At 44.9% G+C, this 19,192-nt stretch overlaps 1 protein-coding gene across 1 annotated transcript in view; it reads right to left on the reverse strand.

Moving 5' to 3' along the window:
- The window catches only part of TDRD7 (tudor domain containing 7), a 57,142-nt gene extending 45,018 nt beyond the window's left edge, over positions 1-12,124 (reverse strand). The window contains exon 1 of the mRNA XM_080940315.1: positions 12,026-12,124. The gene's annotated coding sequence lies outside the window, so the exon portion shown is untranslated. The remainder of the gene's footprint in view (positions 1-12,025) is intronic.
- Between the last annotated feature and the right edge of the window lie 7,068 nt (positions 12,125-19,192).

Genomic DNA, 19,192 nt, shown 5'->3' on the forward strand with positions numbered 1-19,192 from the left:
TCTGGAGGATAGACTGGGAGAAGGATAAAGACTGGACTGTAAAAAAATAAAAGTAATTAAAAATAATAATAAAAACAAACTTTTGTAAAAGGAAGGGTTTCCCTCATGTATCCCAGGCTATCCTGGAATTCACCATGTAGTCCCTGATACACTTGAATGTGTGGTCTGCCTGCCTTAGACTCCTCAGAGCTGAAATGATGGGTCTGGGCCACCACACTCCACTAAGGAAAACATTTTATGTATGTGCTGTCCACGTGGGAGCCACTTGCCACGTGTGGTTTTGTGCATCCAAACTGTACTAGGATGACGGAGAAGTGAGCAGATTTAAATATGGCTGGTGCTAGGATGACGGAGAAGTGAGCAGATTTAAATATGGCTGGTGCTAGGATGACGGAGAAGTGAGCAGATTTAAATATGACTGGTACTAGGATGACGGAGAAGTGAGCAGATTTAAATATGGCTGGTGCTAGGATGACGGAGAAGTGAGCAGATTTAAATATGGCCGGTGGTTACCACGTTTGACAGAGTTCTACACAAGCAGTCTTTAGAAACAGAAGAGCAAAGTCAATAGAAATCCCCTCATTTGACCATTTAAAAAGCCAGCTCCTGGGGCAGGTCTTACAGTTGTGTATGCCTCTTACACTCATACAGTAAATGAACACCTATGTCTTCCTTATATATTTCCCTCTGCACAACATGACCTCCCGAGACCGTCACAACAAGAATACGCAATGCCAAGTGTTTTTCAACACAGATGCTAGGAAAATTCACAATGGGGAAAATTCAACAACCAATCATCCCTTCACACACAAGAAATGAACCTTCACATCATATGAGAAAAGTAACTTGAAATAGATTATCTATATCTAAAGTGAAAAGTTGTAAAACATTCAGAAACGGAACAAAACAAAATCCACTAGAGTAAATCTATTTGACCTTGGGTTATAACAAGATTTTATTTTCTGACTGAAGAATAAGCTGACAAATTGAATTACATTAAAATGTAAGTTTCTGGTCTTCAAAAGACAATGTCTGACTAAATACTTTCTTAGTGCAGCCAGTGACAGGTTGGTACTCAGCTGGATGTGGCAGCCCAAACCCTCAATCCCAGTACTCAGGAGGCAGACGCAAGAGGATCTCTGCCAGCTCATGAGTAGACTAGTCTACATAGTGAGTTCCAGAACCTGTATCAAAAACAAAACAATACAAACAAACCGAAAAGTGAGCTCGTAGTTTATATAAAGACTCAAAACTCAATGGAGAATCCATTTGAAATATGCAAACAACCTGAAAAAATACTTCAGTAGAGACACACATGTTAAAAAACAAACACTTTGTAAAAATCATTATATCATTTCCCCTTTCCCTTTCCTTCCTCCAAACCTTCCCAGCACAGAGACAACATATCCCCCCCCCCCCCCAACAATTATTTAACAGGTTGGAGAGAAGTCTCAGTGGGTAACGTGCTTATGTGATAGTCTGTATATGCTTGGCCCAGGGAATGTCACTATTAGGAGGTGAGGCCTGTTTGCCTCTGCTACTCCTGCACCATGCCTGCCTGGATGCTGCCATGCTCCTGCCTTGATGATAATGGACTGAACCTCTGAACCTGTAAGTCAGCTTCAATTAAATATTGTCCTTATCAGAGTTGCCTTGGTCATGGTGTCCGTTCACAGTAGCAAAACCCTAAGATAGCTTCCTATACAAACATGAAGACATGAATTTGGATTCCTAGCATTCACATGAAAAGCTAAGACAATAGATATTTGTAGCACGGTCACTGGAAGGAACAGACAGTATACAAAAAGAACAGCAAATTTATTGAGACCCTGGCTCAAAACAGCGTGTGTGTGTGTGTGTGTGTGTGTGTGTGTGTGTGTGTGTGTGTGTACGTATGTATGTATAGAGCACTAGAGTAAATACCCAACATCAAGCTCTAGCCTCCAACACACACACACACACACACACACACACACACACACACACACACACACACACACACGTGAGCACACCCATACAAGCATTCATGCCTCAAACATACACACATACACAGATGATCACTTCTGCATACACCACCACACACTCTTTAAAAAATTGACAACACCAAATGTGTAACCAGAAATAACATTCATTTTTGGTGGGTGTTCAAAATAATTCTCTGAAAAAAATAGTTTAGCAATCTCTTAGGAGTGAACTCAGCAACCCCACTCCCAAGTAACTGCCCAAGAGAAATGGCATAAAGCCTGTACATCCATGCCTTACTTATGGGGCAAACCTCTGACAGAGGTGTTTCAATGACTATCAGAAAGACATTTACCAACATCGATACAAACAGTTTGAAAGATCAGGCCTCCTCAATCCTGCAAGCTCACCAGAAGTGAGTTTTGTGGCTGCCCCAAACAAGCCTGCTTCCTCTTCCTCCCTAGGATAGTCTTCCCCTCTTGTCCAGGAAAGGTGCCCTCTTCATCTTCCTTTTTTTTTTTTTTTTTTTTTTTCCTGCTTTGAAAGAGAGGCCGATAGCAGTTTCCCAAGCAGGTCCTTTATACTAGAAAGGGAAGGGAGATGGTGAAGGCCATACACCCCACTCAGGACTGTCACTGGAAAGCAGGGTTCAAGGCTTCCTTCTCTAAATCCTACCCCCTTTCAAGGTTCTCCCTTCTCTCAGGCCATAGACTTCCCAGACACAGAAGGTGTCACACAGTCACTGCTTGCCCTTCTACCACAGTACTTAGGCATCATTTGTGCAGACGCTCGGAGGCTTCAATGACAGTGCTCACCTCTGTGGATCCGAGTGCACACCTCAGTTTTCCCTTCCCACCCCATCTACCTGCATGGTCCAAGGCTCCTCCTTGGCAGCTGTTTTCACTAAGCAATGTTTTGAGTTGCTCTGGTGAAGTCTCATGCCACACATACACCCGTTATTGGCCCTCTCTCTTTAACATACAGATTATTTTTAAAAGTCCATATTTTAGTATGTATTTCCACAGCAAAGCTGCTAGCAAACAGGTAATATATTTTGATTTCATTTGAATTGGAGGATGGGGGCCTGCAGAAAACTGTATCTGGGTCCGCTTTGGTCTATGTGTCCAGATTCAATGCCAGAATGCAAAGAGCACACCTATTCTTCCTGGCACAAGCTCCTTCTCCTAGGCCCAGCCTGAATGATTCCCGACCAGCAGATTTCATTCCTTCTACCCCAAGCAAAGTCACCAAGCAACGGATAAAGATGAATGACTGAATGTACCACTCCCCATCACCTCCATGAGGCTGCCTTAGTCCATGCCAGCAACATCTTTGCCTCTTGGCTTCCATTTTACCTTTTAGAATCTGTTCTGCACAGCAGAGATATCAGAGCAGATGCTCCACGTTAAACCCCACCATGTCATTCTTCTAGTCAAAACCTTCTCCACCTGTCTTACTCAGCTGAGAAATCCAAACTGTCTTTGTCTGCCCCACTTCTCCAGCCTCAAGCCTTCTCTTCTTCTCCACTCTCGTCTTGGGATCCCTGGCTTTCCTGGACTGTGCTTGGGACAGCCCCACCTCATGACCTTTGTGCTTGCTAGTCCCACGCTGTAAACTCCTTGCCCCAAAGGTCAATACTGCTCACTTCCAGTAAACACCTCCCATGTCATTCTCAGCAATGCCTTCCCCGGCCACCACAATACTGAAAGTCTGAGCCAGTGTGCCAGCTTTGTGCTCCTGTGCCTTACTGTCACCTTGGCTTTTCACTCAATATTCATTATGTTGCTGTCTCCTTACTGCAGGACTTGTGTCTGCTCCTGCAGACACTCTAGTGTCTGGTCCACAAGAGCTCAATAAATACATGTTCAATGAAGGAGAGATCTCCATCTAAATATCCGCTCTTTCCTTCTACTCACTAAAACACAATACATGTAAAATAAAATACAACGTATGTGAGCTACTGCATACGCATGAAGCCAATTTGTTATTAACTGTCCTCAAGTTACACTGATTCTAAAGAAGACAATCACTCTGTCACCAGCTGAAAGCATCTGTTAGATTATTGCTGAGCATTTCACACTGAGTTCACCATAGGCGGGAACTGGTCAGGGCCACCGCCATGGCAATACTGTCAGGCTTCCTCAATCCTAGGGCGATGCAAGTGTTGCTTCAAAGCCCAAATGCTGCAAACTTAGATGTTTCTAGCGCTGGGACTCGCCAACACAGACTGCCACTCATCCTAAGCATTTGACCGTTGTCTAGTTCATCAGCTAACATATACTGGAAGTGCAATAAGTACTCGGGTTTGGGAAGAGTGGAAATCCATGCCTATGCAGATGGCTGCAGTCTGTAAACTAAGGTGTGCTTGTCTCCCCCACCCCACCACCATGCATCAATGTCTTCTTAAAGCGCTCTGTCTGTATGGCACATTAGCTCTCTAGACCTGAGAGACGGTTAAGTACGGAAGCACTGGAAGGCACAAAGGCTTCTCTCATAGGTGTCTTTAGAATGCTGCACTTTATGACATTTTTGTTTATCTGTTTAGAATTTCTACAGATGGCAATTACACTCTTCAGGTATACAAGAATACTGTCCTCTTAAAAAAAATCAAGAGTTTTTGTTTGTTTGTTTGTTTGTCTGTTTGTTTTTTAAATCTTGGGAGTCATTCATTACAAGCACAACAGTAAAACTTATCACAGGAATTTTAACTTTTCAGAGACCAAAGGCAAAGTTTTAGGTATTCTGCCTCAAGCCCTTCCCTTATTTCCAATCTCTAAACATGGTGTAGCAGATGCAAATTTGAGTTTCATTGAATTTAAGTAAATGTAAGGCTTTTACCTTGTGAGTCTTAAGTATCCTTCAAGCCCAGGTGCCATGAGGCTAGGCAGAGAGAATGGAGGGGGCAGATCCTCAGAGGCCCAGGTCGAATTGAGCTAAGTAAGGCTCCTAAGCAGGAAAGCCAACTAGAAATGGGTATGGGGAGGTATTAGTCACTGAGTCAGCTGGCAAAGACCTGTCAATGAGGAAGAACCCCTGACCAACCATGCACTTCCTCTTCCTCTTCCTTGATCATGTCCAACAGAAGCATCAACTAGCACCACATGTATTTTAGCACAATACACAAATTCAGCAGCTACTCGGGAAATGTTTGCAGAAGCATGCTATGCAACTTTAACCTTTTTTAAACCTATTTTAAATGATGGTTAATAAATGCTTTAACCTCCCTTCTAGCCAACCACCCACCAGAGGGGTAGAAAAAAAAAAAGATTTAGGAGAAGTGGACCTGTTTAGAAATGATTCTTTAGAGCAAATGCTATCTGTGTTTCTCTCTATGGAGTCTCAACAACTGGAGCTCAAGTATGCAATGGAAGGCGGACCAACACATGGGTGTCGTTAGCCAAGAATCCTTCATCACATGTCCTTTCACGTGTCTGCTTTAGCCAAACGTCCTCTCTCCTGGGTCTGCTCCAGTTCCTCCACATGCCTGCCCCAACAAAACAACCATCCAACACAAATGACTTCCAAAGAACCCTTACGTTTCCACTTCAGTGCTGTGTATGAGAAGTGACCATGGATAAAATATACTGGTTGAAAACAGAAAACAAGTCGGAGAAATTTCTAGTTTTATATTTAACTCAAAACATCGGGAATCGTCTTGATTCTCTTACTTGCCTCATAAGCACATGTGTCAACTGACAAGTCTTGTGGGCAAGCCAGTGGATCTCCGTGACTTCTCTCCTAGTAAGTAGGTGATAGTCACCAACAGCTTTGGCAACTGGTCTAGGAGCAAGATGCTATCCCCCAGACCCAGCTGTCTGAGGACAGTGGAGGCCACGGACCTAACCACAGAAAAGGGATCAGGGAATAGCACAGAATGGTAGCAGGCCGTTCTGTGACAGTTTATCCAAGACTGAAGCATTCCATCCTGTAGGGAAGCTCCTTAAAACAAGAAGGTAAACAACTCAATAGAGCTTCAGGAAGTCCCCAAAGTGACCAGATTCACTCAGCCTCCCCGCCCCCAGTAAACAGTGAGAGCTGAAAGTCCCTCAGACAAGCACAGCTAGACAGACTCAGGTGACTGAGCCACCTAGAAGAGGTGTAGAGCCCGAGTCACCTAGAAGGGACACTTTTCAACCCACTGAGCTGCCTGTAGGCTGTGCAGTGCGCTCTAGGCTTCCAGCTTTGAGAGCTGTCATCCTGCTGGGGTAGGACTTGGTGTGCACTTGTGTGAGTACTTTCTGCTCCCATTCAGTTAACTCCTGTTAAGTAACCCCAATAAAACTCATTAAGCTGGACTTTGGTGAGATCTGTACTTTGGTCCGTCATGGGCTCCCTATCTGGGGTGAAGAGACGTGTGGGTGTAGCATCGCCCCAGGAAAAGTTTGTCATACAACGAAGGCACCTTAATATCACCTCTTTTAAACCATTAAGCTAAGAGCTTGGGGGTGGCTTAGTTGGTCAAGTGCTTGCTGCACAAGCATGATCACCAGAGGTCAGAACTCCAGCACCATGTAAAGACTGGACACAGTGGCTTGCCTCTGTAAACCTAATGGAGGAGGGTGGAGACTGGGGGTCAGTGAACAGTACGTGTAGCGAAGTCAGCACGCTCCAGGACCGGTGTGAGACTGGTAAAAAACTAAGATCGAGAATGACTGACTAAGATGACCAGTGTTGACCTCTGGCCTCCGTACTCTTGCACACCTGTGTGCACATCTGTGCACTAACACAAATGAACACTACATCTTTACACATATACAAAGGAAGAAACTGGGGGTTTAGGGGTGGCTCTGAGGTCAGGAGTACTTTCTGCTCTTGCAGCGGACCTGGGTTCTGTTCTCAGCATCCACATGACAACTCATACCTGCCTATAACTCCAGTTCCAGGGGAAGCAATGATCTTTTGACGTCCATAGGCAACTGGCATGCATGCATGCATACATACATACATACATACATACACACATACATACATATATAATGCAAGTAAAACACTCATCACATAAAATAAAAATAAATAAATCTTTAAAAATATAATTTGAAAAGTAAAGGAACTGAGGCCCATGGTGAAGTCTTCTACCTCTTACCTATCTCAGGGCCAGAATAAAAACCTCTGGTCTCTTGACTTCCAGTCTAGGCTTTTCTTCTGAGAACACTACCAATCTACATACATGCTTAGTGACAAACTCAGGACTAGAAACAGAGATGTGTCTAAATCCAGGAGAATGTTCCATGTTACAAATACTGAGTGGTGAGCCTGGCTGCTTCTCAGATCTGTCATCCTTCCCTCTTCCTCCGCCACACACTTCACTTGTGTGTGTGTGTGTGTGTGTGTGTGTGTGTGTGTGTGTGTGTGTGTGTGTACGCGCTGTGGTAGACACAGAACCCTTCTACCACCAAGATGCACTGCCAAACACAAATTTAAACAATTTACACGATTTAAAACATTCTTCAAAACTACCTTGTGTGAAATTGTCCTTTTGCTTTAATATACCAGAAAATGACTCCAAAGGTCTTATGGTGAAGAATTTGTGGAGTTTTTGTTGGTTGCTTGAGATTGGCTCACACTATGTTCAGGCTGGTCTCCAACTTCAGAGTCTCCTGCCTCTGCCTTCTCACAACTGCGGCTCAGATGGGCACCCCCCCCCCACACACACACACAGCCTGAGGTCTGACTCTGCTGCGGTAAGTATTTAAGAGTGGCTTGCCCTTTCACCCGCCCCTTCAGTCTCACTCTGTGGACACTGCTCTAGTGTGGAGCCAAGCACACACTTTCAGTCCCCACACCACTCTCTCTCGGCTGTCTCTCTTTTCGTCTAGAACTCTGGCTACCAGTTCCCGAGAGGCCGTCTGGCACTACTGGGATCTCTAACGTGGTGGCCTTACGCAGCCTCTACGAATTCTGTCGAGGTTTACCCTACCGCCCCTGCTGCTTCTGTCCTGAGTGAATACGACCACCCTGGCGTGTTGCTTTCACTCCCTTCCCCTTGGCATGTTGTTGCCAAACCTTAGGGACAAAGATGGAGGCAGATGTTTATGTTTCTCTCGGTGCATGTCTTCATAAATAGGGTTGTTATGAATGTTTTATAAGGGATGAAGTTGTAATAGATCATTTGACTTATAAAGGTTAGCAAATTATATCTATTGGATCAGAGTAGTTTGGTGTGTTCTTTGACGTGACTAAACTGAGTTTAAAGGGTGTAGTGGCGGAATGCATAAAACCTGCCACAGAGTTGGGATGTGTGTGTCTAAGGCTTGGCAACAACACGCCAAGGGGAAGTGAGTGAAAACACACCAGGGTGGTCATATCCACCCCGGGCAGAAGCATCAGGGGCGGTAGGGTAAACCGCACAGAGTTCATAGAGTCGGCCTGGAGCACCAAGTGGTCTGGGAACTCCATAGAGCATACTCAGCTCCGCACTAGGGCCGTGTCCGAGGAGTGAGACCTCGGGGGCCAATAATGGTTAAGCCATCCTTTTAATATTTACCGCAACATGATGCATCTGAAACAGATGTTTTCTGATGCTGTCCTTTGTGGGCTGAGTACCCCACAGGTGGGCATCTATATGCCTCTTGTGTCCCATGGTGACAGGGTCCACCGACTGACCACTGGGACATTAGTCTGGCTCTCCTCTGTGGGTTTTCTGCTGTTAAGCTTCTCTTTTCAACTATTTCTAACTGTATCACTATCTTTCCCACAACATTTTTCAGATCACAAATTCTAATTTCTCAAATGAACCCAAAGGACTATTAGGGTAAACTCTCCTAGCTTCTCAGCTACTGGCCCAATGTTGAAACATCTGAACATCATCTTACAGCAATGGCTTTCAACCTGTGCCTCTTGACTCTGTAACAGTTGCAAAACTACAGTTGTGAAGTAGCAATGAAAGTTATTTTATGGTTGTGGATGCGTCACCACACCATGAGGAATACATCAGGAAGGTTGAGAACCACTGTCCTAAAGTGTATACTCCAGGAAACTGCTGCTCTCTCTGTAAGACATGATCTTTACAAGTCGGGGATCTAAAAGCCCCAGAATGTGTGCTGAAAGTTTTAGATACCACTTAGGCTAGCTCAAGCCTTTCATCTTACAAGCAATAAACAGCCTCAGAGAGGGGAGGAATTTATCTAAAATCCTTACCCAGAAATTTCTCATATTACAAGGTGTGTGGCGGTGTTTTCGTTTTTAATTTTAGAGACAAAGTCTCCCTCTGTAGCCTTCCACGTCTTTCAGAGTTCTGGGATTGTAGGTTTGCAGCACCACACCCAGTGTGCAAAAGCTTATGGTGCTGTCTTCCTTCCAATTACAGTCTACGTGTTAAACCTAAGTAAGTCTACCTACAACCAGCTTTTAAAGTATTATCTTCCCTACAAGTATTTAGAAAGCAATTTTTCTTTTTCTTTTCATTATTTAAAATTATTTATTTTGGCCACTACATAGATACCTAACTAACTAGTTTCTATACATCTACATATTATGATGATTAAGTAGTCTGGTGAAGAATCTGGGTCTCCCTCTGACTAAGCACCGGTGCCTTTCTGAGCAATTCATTTTGGTCCCTTTTTTATGTGCAGGATAATAAATGTGGGCAGAGCCACTGGTGTAGCTGGACTTTTACTACTACGTGGGTTCCTTTTCCTTCACACGTCCCTACCCCTATTCTACCCTCCCAACCCCCAACAATGGGTAGGAGAGAAGGAAGGCTAGAAAGGGGGTGCCGATATCATTAGATTACTTCTTGCTGATTGGGGCATCAATCTTTGCTGTCAGGATATCCAATTTCTTCTTCTGGTCTCTTGGCACAGGACCACTTGACAAACTGCAGCAGCAGCAGCAACAACAGGAGAAAGAGGTGGAGGAAGAGAAGGAGCAGCAGCAGGAGGAGGAAGAAGAGAGAGAGGAGGAAGGAGAGAAGGAACCAGAGGAGCAGAGGCAGCAACAGAAGGAGCAGCAGTGGCCACGGCAGCTGGCTTTCGTGTCTTTCTCCAGACTTTAGGAGTTATAGACCCTTTCGAGAGTCCCCAGGATTCCAAATGTCATGTTTGTCACACCCCTGCTATAGCAGGAGGCAAATCGGCTGCTGTGACAGTCTACAGCAGTCCCACTATTGCACTGATTAAAACAAAAACATATTCCTGTAATGTTTCTGTGTGTGTGTGGGGGGGGTGTTGGTTGATTTTTTGTTTGTTTGTTTTCCAGAGAAAGCAAAATTCTGACTACATACTGGTTCTCTGCTCTCTTCCAATCCTTTAAAGAGGTATGGACTCCAGAGTTCTGAAGGACAGTATGGGTTTGCTTGCTCATGACAAAGGTACACAGACTAAACTACTAAGGCGCCTGGAAATCACACTGGATTAACTTGGTTGTGCAGAAGCTCTGATTGATACATACTTCCACTAAAAATGACAAAATGGACTCCTTTTTATTTGTTTGAAAGGACATCTTTGGACTCATGGGGAACTCAGGAAAACAAGGAAGCACAGAGATGGGGTGAAGGGAGAACAAAGCAAGTTTGGCACAGATTCATAGAAATAAGAAAGCCAAATTCATTCCAAGCAACAAGAAACGCATGACCCACAAAAGCATCCAGACATTTTTCTCTACGTCAGAGCTCTGTTTTTTGCTTCTCATACTTCATCAAACATAAACCAGGCAGGCACTCTGGACTGAGTTACAGAGTGTATTTTCTTTACATTTCTATCACACATCCATCTATATTAGAAAACTTAAAAGGAGCGATCCTTCTAGGAGTTTTAAACTCTTGCTGCAACACAATGGCTCAGCCAGCCCTGCTCACGTGGCACATTTAAAAGGGTATTAGCAGGGATTACATTCCACTTCCAATCCACAGGAGCTCAAATCTTAGGGCCTCGCTGTCTCAGCAAAGAGACAACGTACCACAGAGAAGGGCTGAGGAGCTGTGGACTCAACAGCCAGCAGGGTACTCTGCCTGTAACTAAAGCTCAACCATGATAGCTAGGTCTACACCACGTGCCAACTTATCCTACATAAAGATTTGCATGTATGTCCCTGTCCTCAAAAACCTTGAAATCCCAACCTGTAAAATACGAGCAGTTTGGAGAAAGAAAAAGCCACTGTGAATGATTATCATTATGAGCTAAAGATTTATCTTGTCTTGAAAACACTCAGAAGGGTAAGTCAGCTTTTCCCATTTGGCACACGAGCAGGCTCCGGGATCGGAGGTGCAACCGATTCCCGACCTCACATTTAAGCTTTGAAGCTCAGATTCCAATACATATCCGCAAAGGCCGCGCCGTAGAATGCCACATTTTCATCCGCATCGTGGGGGCTGGGAAGAGATGGGGATTTAGTTCTAAATTACATTTCTGCCATTAAAGGCGTTTCCAGTCCCAAGAACACTTCTCTGCAAACGTCCACCTGCAGAGCAGAGGTGGGCACCAACACGAATAGTGGTTTTTCTTGGGTTAGTTTGTGGTGATGGTATCAGAATCCTTTGGGTTGGGTCTTAACATCTATACACACCTCTCTTCCCTGCTCCCCAAAATGACTCGGGAGTGGTAGCCCTGGATATTAACAGAAATGTACCCTCAAGCGGATAGGAGCAGACAAGCTGTCAGCTCCGACTTTCCAAGACAACTTCTCCGTGAATGCTTGTTTCCTCCCCAGCGCTCACGGTTGACAGGAACGGCTACGTGTAGGTCCTGCCTGATGTGCGCGGCCTGCACCGGCCGGTCTCGAGGGCGGAGGCCGCCGCAGTGTGGCCCGCGGGGCTGGCACAACTGCGCAGAGCTCGGGTCCCGCTGCCCAGCACGGGCGGCCGGTTGCTCCTGACCCCGGAGCCAGTTCCTGCTCGGATCTTCGCGCCGCCCACGCCCCCCTCTGCATCTCCCGCTGCACCGCGGCCGGCTGGGTGGACGCCCGGCCCACGTCCCGGGGCGTCACGCACGACGCTCTGGAACCCCGCCGCGGCGGGGACCAGGCCCGGGCCTGAGGAACCGCGCCCAGCCGCTGTCCTGCCCGTGCCCTGCGGCCCCGCAGCCCGCCCCGCGTCGCCCGCACCTGTCGAGCCCCGACCTGAGCTTACCTCGTCCCCGGGGCCCGCGGCCCACGCCCGCACCTCAGGGCCCGGCTCCCTCCGCTGCCTGGGCCAGGGCTCCCGACGCGGCCGCCGCCCACTTTCGGTTTCCCCGGCACGGCCTGAGCCGCGTCTTGGGAATCACCTAAAGCCCCGCCCTCCAGGCCACGCCCCGTCGCACCACGCTCCGCCCCTTAGCCGGCTGGCCCAGCTCTGCGCAGACGCTGGCGCTATGGCCACGGCCGCCCACTCCGAGGTCCGCGTGTGAGAGGGGAAACCGACGCCGCCTAGCGGTTTCTGCGCGTGCGCACGCCGAGCCGACGCTCAGGGTGTGGGCTTCGGTCTCTTTCCACAAAGTTTATTCTCTTCAGCATCTCAGTAGTTACTTTTCATTCTCCTAGACAGTCCATCTTTAGCTGTCTTCCAGGTCACTCTTTGGAGGAGGGTGACCTAAAATGCTTTGTCACATACCCTTCACGCCTGTATAGCAACCGCTGCTTTCATCCACTGCTCTGAAACTAAAACCGTCTGAGGGCAGGGATCCTAGGGCACTTGCCAGTATATACTTAACATGAAATACTTATCAGGTTCTTTAATTCATCCTTAAAATGTTGAGTAGCCGCTATTCATTCGCTCCTCGGTAATTCCACTAACATTTATTTAATGCCTGGTTTGCTTTAACCCAACACGAACACTTGGCGTCATTCTGTATCTTGTTTGCTGAGAGCCTGCTGCTTACTCAACCAGTATATTTTTTTTTTCCAGTTTGATGTATACTTGCCATACTATAAGCTGCACGATTCAAATGTACAATTTCATTTGAAATGTACAATTCAACTGAGAAACAATCACATATTAACGGAACGAGCATAGATAGCCACGCCCTCAAAGTTCTCTCTATGTTTGCCTTTTAGGAAACCCATGTCCCACCTTTTAGTCCTGTAAGTGCCTGTTTGCTTACTATAGAGCTGCTTACTTTTTCTGGGGTTTTATACAGATGTAATTACCCCCATACGAATTGTCATTAAGGGGGGGGGGTCTGGCTTTCTCCACTCATCAGAATTCTAATGAGGATTCTTCTGTGTTGTTGCAAACACTAGTAGTTTCTAACCTTTCTACTCCCAGATACTGACCCAAGAGAAAGGAAAGGGTTTATTCATCACAGACCTATGCAAGGATGTTTAAATTAGCATTGTTTGCAATACCTAAAGACAGAAAGAGCATAAATGTCCTTCAGTGATCAAGGTGACTGGTGTTATGGATTCAATACCTGCTGTCAAATAGCAATCGTGTACCTAGGGCCTGTAAGCCTTGCCCTTAAGGAACTTTCCATTCATTGAGAGCTACAGTAGGCGATGAATAGGCTGGAAGGAGGCTGTGAAAAGCCGGATATCCTGTGCTCAGAGGGCTCTGTCCTAAGGCTTTGACCAGGGGAGTTCTTTGAACACTGTTCTCTTTCATAATCTCACATCTGGTCCCTGCCTAAAGCTGCCGAAGTGTATCTGAAACAAGTCTCTACATTGCCTTTATTCTATTCCGGTCTGTTTCAGATGTCTTTCTCCCCGCCCTGTCCACTAAACTAAACGTGGCTTTCACAGACCTAGAATGCAGCCGGCTCTCTGTTTGAATTCTGCAATACTCTGACATGCCCTGGCTCCACATTCTGATGGGGGTAAGGGTAAAACAGCATCTACAAGCTGAGAGGGTGGTTGTGGGGGTAGAAGTTAAGCAACGCTGAATTCTATACATAAAGTAAATCATAATGATGTTCACGGACTTTGAGTCTGATGGTCCTTAACACTTATCCTGTTTGCAGTATTCTATGTACAAAGAAAAGTCATGCGCTGTGGCTAGATTTCCGTAACCAGCTTTATTCACCAGTAGCTGTCACGAGCAAATATTCTCAAGTGTGCAGTTTGGTGTGTTTTAACAAATGTATCCAACCATGCAGCCACCATCATAATCAAGATGCATAACTCATTTTATTTCCAAAGGTTCCCCTGTGCCTTCTCCCTACCCCTATTCCCTGCCTCCACCCACCACTGGCAGCTGGATGAGATTCCAGTCTCCTCAGCTTTGCTTTCTCAGAAGCACCATATGTGGGGACCACAGGATGTGTAGCCTTTTGTGCCTGGATTTTCACTTCGTGTTCTGCTTTCGTGACTCATTCCTGTCATACTTATCAATAGCTCCTTCCTGTTAATGTCTGTCACCGTATGGATGCCACATCCAGTTTATTACATTTAATGTGAATTTTTGTTGTTTCTCATCTGGGGGGCTGTTCTGGATCAAGCACCTCTAAATAACCGTTGTGTAGTCAAATGGTTTTCTCACATATGTACCTGGGAGTCAATGTAATGTCAGTATGTAGGATAAATGTATAGTTGATTGTACATATTTATGGATATGAGTATATGTTTATGTGTGTGCTTAAACATATATAATGTATAAGTATATGCGTAATTACTTGTAAATGTCAAAGTGCAATCTTAGGTGGCCACATCTTTTTGCACCCCCATTTTTATCCACAATTCCACCCCCTGCAAAGCATGAGTCTCACTCATCCCCAATACTTAGCATCATCAGTCTTTTTAGGGGGAGCAGTACCCGGGATGGATAGAGCATTACCGACATTGCCACTACGGCGCTGAGGGGAATAGTGCTGAGGCTGTAACCCACCTTCCCCCACAATGGTGTGGAGCCTCTTTTCCTGTACACCGGCTTTTATATTTGTTCTCAAAAAAAAAAAAAAAAAAAAAAGAATGGACAAATTTCCTGTTCTGTAGGTAGATTAACTGAAGGAAGGAAGTTGTATGATCTTGTTTTGTTGTTTGTTTTATAGCTAGAATTCAGGAAAAGGAAGAATTTTTTTTTTTTTCTTTTGAGACAGGAGATTGTTGTGGCTGAGACTGACATAGAACTCCCAAGGACTGGAATTACAGGAGTGTGCTGCCATTGCCCATTCAGACTGGCTACACTTTAGACTCAGGGTTCTTACTCCTTTATGGAATAATACGTCAGAACACGTGAGAGCAACACAGAGACACAGGATTTTACAGAGTCAAATCCCACACATTAAAATTTCACTTAGGGGAAACCTTAGAGCCAAAGAACAGCATTTCAAAATAGATAGAATGCAGTTCAAAGGTATTCTTCCCCCTAGGAAAAGGCCAACCTCATCCCAAGTCACTACAAGCGGAGGCAGGGAGCAGATGGGCCAGTCTGTTGCTATTCAGGAAAAGAACATATACACATTTCTCATTTCCAAGGCTACAGAGAGGTGCCCAGAGCCTGCTCAAGTGGCTTTTGCAAGGGGACAGCCTCCTGGTAGATCACCTGGGCCTTTGGAGACTGTACCAAAGGTAGTTTCTCATGGAAAGTACAAAGCAAGGACTAGGTGTAGGGAGGAAAGCTGACCCCTGTTGCCATCTTATCCCAGGCTAAAAAAGATGGAGCTATAAAAACCTCCACCAAGAATACTGATATATCTGTCGTGCAAATGTAAAGAAGCATAATTACATTGGAAATATGTCTTGTTTTTTCATTTTGTTTCTATTTATTTAGTCTATGTAAAAATCACTTAAAATACTATGTAACTCGTGCCTTGGCTTTCCCGGGTAATCCTTATTACTTGGACATGATCAATTTTTAAATTTTTCCTATTTATAGCATTGTACTTAGTTGATGCTAACAAGAAATCACATCTGAATAATAAAGAACGATAACTGAATTTCATTATATTTGAAGAAAGTAAAATTGAACAAAGTAAGACCTGAGTTTTAATCCAGTGTGCAAAATGCATATGCATGTCCCTTTCTTAATAAAGACAGTATGAGTTCTAAATTCCAATGTTGAATAATAAAATAGTAGGTATAATATAGTTATTATTTAATAGCATATAATGTCCATTTAAATTTTCAAAAGGTGTCTGAGACTTAAAATTCTATATTGTTATGATTACAGATAACAAAATATAAATTATATTTGATCTGAGAATAATTAACACTTGAGAATGTGGCCACTTAAACAGAAGAGATTCTAATTTAAAGATTTTACTTTGCAACATGTAAGGTATGAGATACTTTAATGAAGAGACATTAGCTAAATAAAGACTTTAGCAGATGCAATTGGCTATTCAAGTAGCCCTGCAGTTACTGTGTGACTCTTCATATCAAAATCTACAGAATCATTAGTCATAATAGCAAAGAAACAGAGTAAGGGCAAAACAACTCATAGCTAGTAAAAGCATCTGTGACCTACAAGCAGTACTGTTTGGGACAAAGAGTAAAACATTAAAAAAAAAAAAAAAAAAAAAACTCTCCACCAAGTTAAATGTGGTGGTACACACCCAGCATTTAGGAGGCAGAGGCAGGTGGATCTCTACGAGTTCACAGGCCGGCTTAGTCTACTTAGCAAGTTTCAGGACAGCCAGGGTTACATAGAGAGGCTTTGTCTTTAAAAAAACAAACAAACAAAATACTTCCACTAAAAGCCTTCTATATATGGTTTTGGTTGGTTGGTTGGTTCATCAGGCCAGCCTACTTGTTTAAATAGAGCCATGGTGAGGGAGGGGGCAGGACACCAAGCCAAGGCAGAAGGATGCAGGGCTCTTGGAGGAGTATTATATCTCCCCTCCCTTCTACAACTTCAGCCAGACCAGTAAGGGCCTAGTTTCAAGCATGTATCTATATAGCCTTTCCCATCTTATTTCACAAGTCTTTCTAGCACAACCCCCAAAACTACACATTCTTCATCTTCCACCTCACAGTCACTGGGAAGTGTTGCAAGTTCCCCCCTTCCAAGACTCAAGTGGCATTTGGAGACACTTCTATCTCACCTTCTATTTGAAATATGTTGCCTCTTTATATCACCCCCAAAGGGAAAACCCCTAAGACTACAGGACTCTGATTTCTATCACTTTCCACCCCATCAGTGAACTGCAGGGACCGGCTTGTGACATTTATTCAGTGTCATGGGTGGTACCTCTCTGAAAACCTCCCTCACATCCCGCACCAAAACCCAACTGTTCTCTTAACTAAGCTTCAAGATGGTGCTTTGTTCCTCAGACCTGGTCTCATGGAAGAGCAGCTGAGGACATAGCTTTTCATCCCCTTGTGCACAGCTTAGCTGCAAGTGACTTTTGCATGTGGTTGAGTGGCAGGCAGGAATGCTGAGCTGCTTCTGCCTCCAAGTGGAACTCAACTTCTCAGGTACTAGTTGCTTCCACACGGTCAGGAGAACTCGTAACAAAAGGAATCTCTGGATAGATCTATTTTTGATTAATCATTAACAACATCATCACTCCCAATCCAGCTACCCACCCCCCCCTTCCATGAACAAATGGAGAGAGATTTCTAGACAATTATGCTTGTTTTAACTGAGTAAGGAGAAAAGAGGGGGCAGGGGGAGCAAAAACAAAACGCAAAACAAAAGGGAGGGATTGCCAGAGCCCTGATGAAATCCTGGCCCTGGTGGAGCTCAGGCATGCTGATCAAGCAAAACCCCCCTAAGCTTTCCACAAAGGCCTCTAAGGTGAGTCAGCTGAAAGGCCCTAATCCCCTGGAGGGTGATCAGGGACAACTCAGAGGCCAGAGCCACCAATAGTGAATAAGGCAAGCTTTAATACAGTAGCTCTCAGCCTTCCTAATGCTTAAACCCTTTAACCCAGCCTCTCATATTGTGATGACCGCCAGACATAAAATTATTTTTTCTTGCTCTTTCATAACTGTAATTTTGCTACTTAATTAATTACATAATTGTAATGTAAATATCTGTTGTGCAGGATATCTGACTCCTGTGACTCTATTCTATAGAGAACCAGTAGGGTAGAGCACGCTGTCCAGAGACCATCTTCATCTTCCTGCTTCAAAGTGTGCACCATTTGTACAGTGTAAGCAGGCCCGGCGAGAGGATGGTGTCCACTAAGCACTATCAGGGAGCTGAGACAGATGCCCAGCTGTTTAGCAGGGCATGAGATTAGGTAACTGGTGCTTTAAGCAAGGCGATCGGTCACCAAGCTGAAATAATGAATAAAACTATCGGTACAAAAGTCATGCTGTAATAGTTGCTGGGAGAAAAGAAGGGGGACAGCAATGACAAGAAATGGCACAGGAACCTGACTCACAGATCAGTACGGAAGAACAGCTAGGATTCAGGAAAGGTGCCTCCTAGGCAGCAGTGCTCGCAGGCAGGACCTGTTGATTTGTTCACGGTCAAAGTCCAAGGTTACACTGAATTCCAAAGCCGTTTGGCTCTAGTTCTAGCTTGGACCCCTTCCACAACAGAGCTAATCCAGTTAAGTAGCAAAAGAGCTTCTCTTGCGGCTATTGGGTCAACACCTATTAATCAGTGGTCCATCAGAGGGAAGCTCCCCCTCCCAGGGCAGTCTAGACTCTCAGGAGGGTAATTTTAGTTGTCACAATGATAGAGTTTAGTCTGAGCCAGTCCCTAGAAGCTTGCTGTCTTGTTCACTTATTAAAGAACGGCCCGTGTTCCAGCCAAAGTGTGAATGAACGTCTTGCAGGCTCTTTGTGTAGATGACGAAAACCTCTTTAATATATGGGTTCGAATTACTTTCCCCACAACTTTATGATTTTAGAGTGATTCTTTTCAGAGTGGGGGGAGAGCTGTGAATTTTATGTCAGAAGTAAATGAGTAAGGAAAGCTTTAAAATGATTCTCATAAAATAAAGTTCGGGAGCTGTTTCCTCGGCCCTGTAGATTAAATACCGCTAGAAATTCCCCGACAACCAATCCCACCCAGAAACATGGACGGCAAGATGTTCCAGGTTACAGCAACAGACCCGGGGCGCACAGATGCGTCTTTATAGGACTTCTCCATCCTTCCCCACAGTACAGGATGCCTTAGTCCCCCTACCACTATACCTACTCGGGGACCTTATCTCCCAATTCTCCCTTCAACTTCCACATTCATTTGAAGCTGGAGCCTGTAATCTCCATGGAAGTTTCCTTAAAACAGGATGCTTTGTAATTTACGGCTGTAAAATTCTCTCCGGCAGGGTGGAGTCAGGGCTCCTGCCAAACTAGGACGCAGGTAAGACTCCTGCAGGAAGCTGGTGGTTACTCAGCGCTGAGTTCACTCCTCCTACAGCGCATGCTCCAGAACTTGGACTCTAAACTTGCTTTTAAACGTCCCGGAACTTGCTCCTTACAGAGC

This window comes from Micromys minutus, assembly GCF_963924665.1.
Source record: "Micromys minutus genome assembly, chromosome: 28".
Lineage (NCBI taxonomy): Eukaryota > Metazoa > Chordata > Mammalia > Rodentia > Muridae > Micromys > Micromys minutus.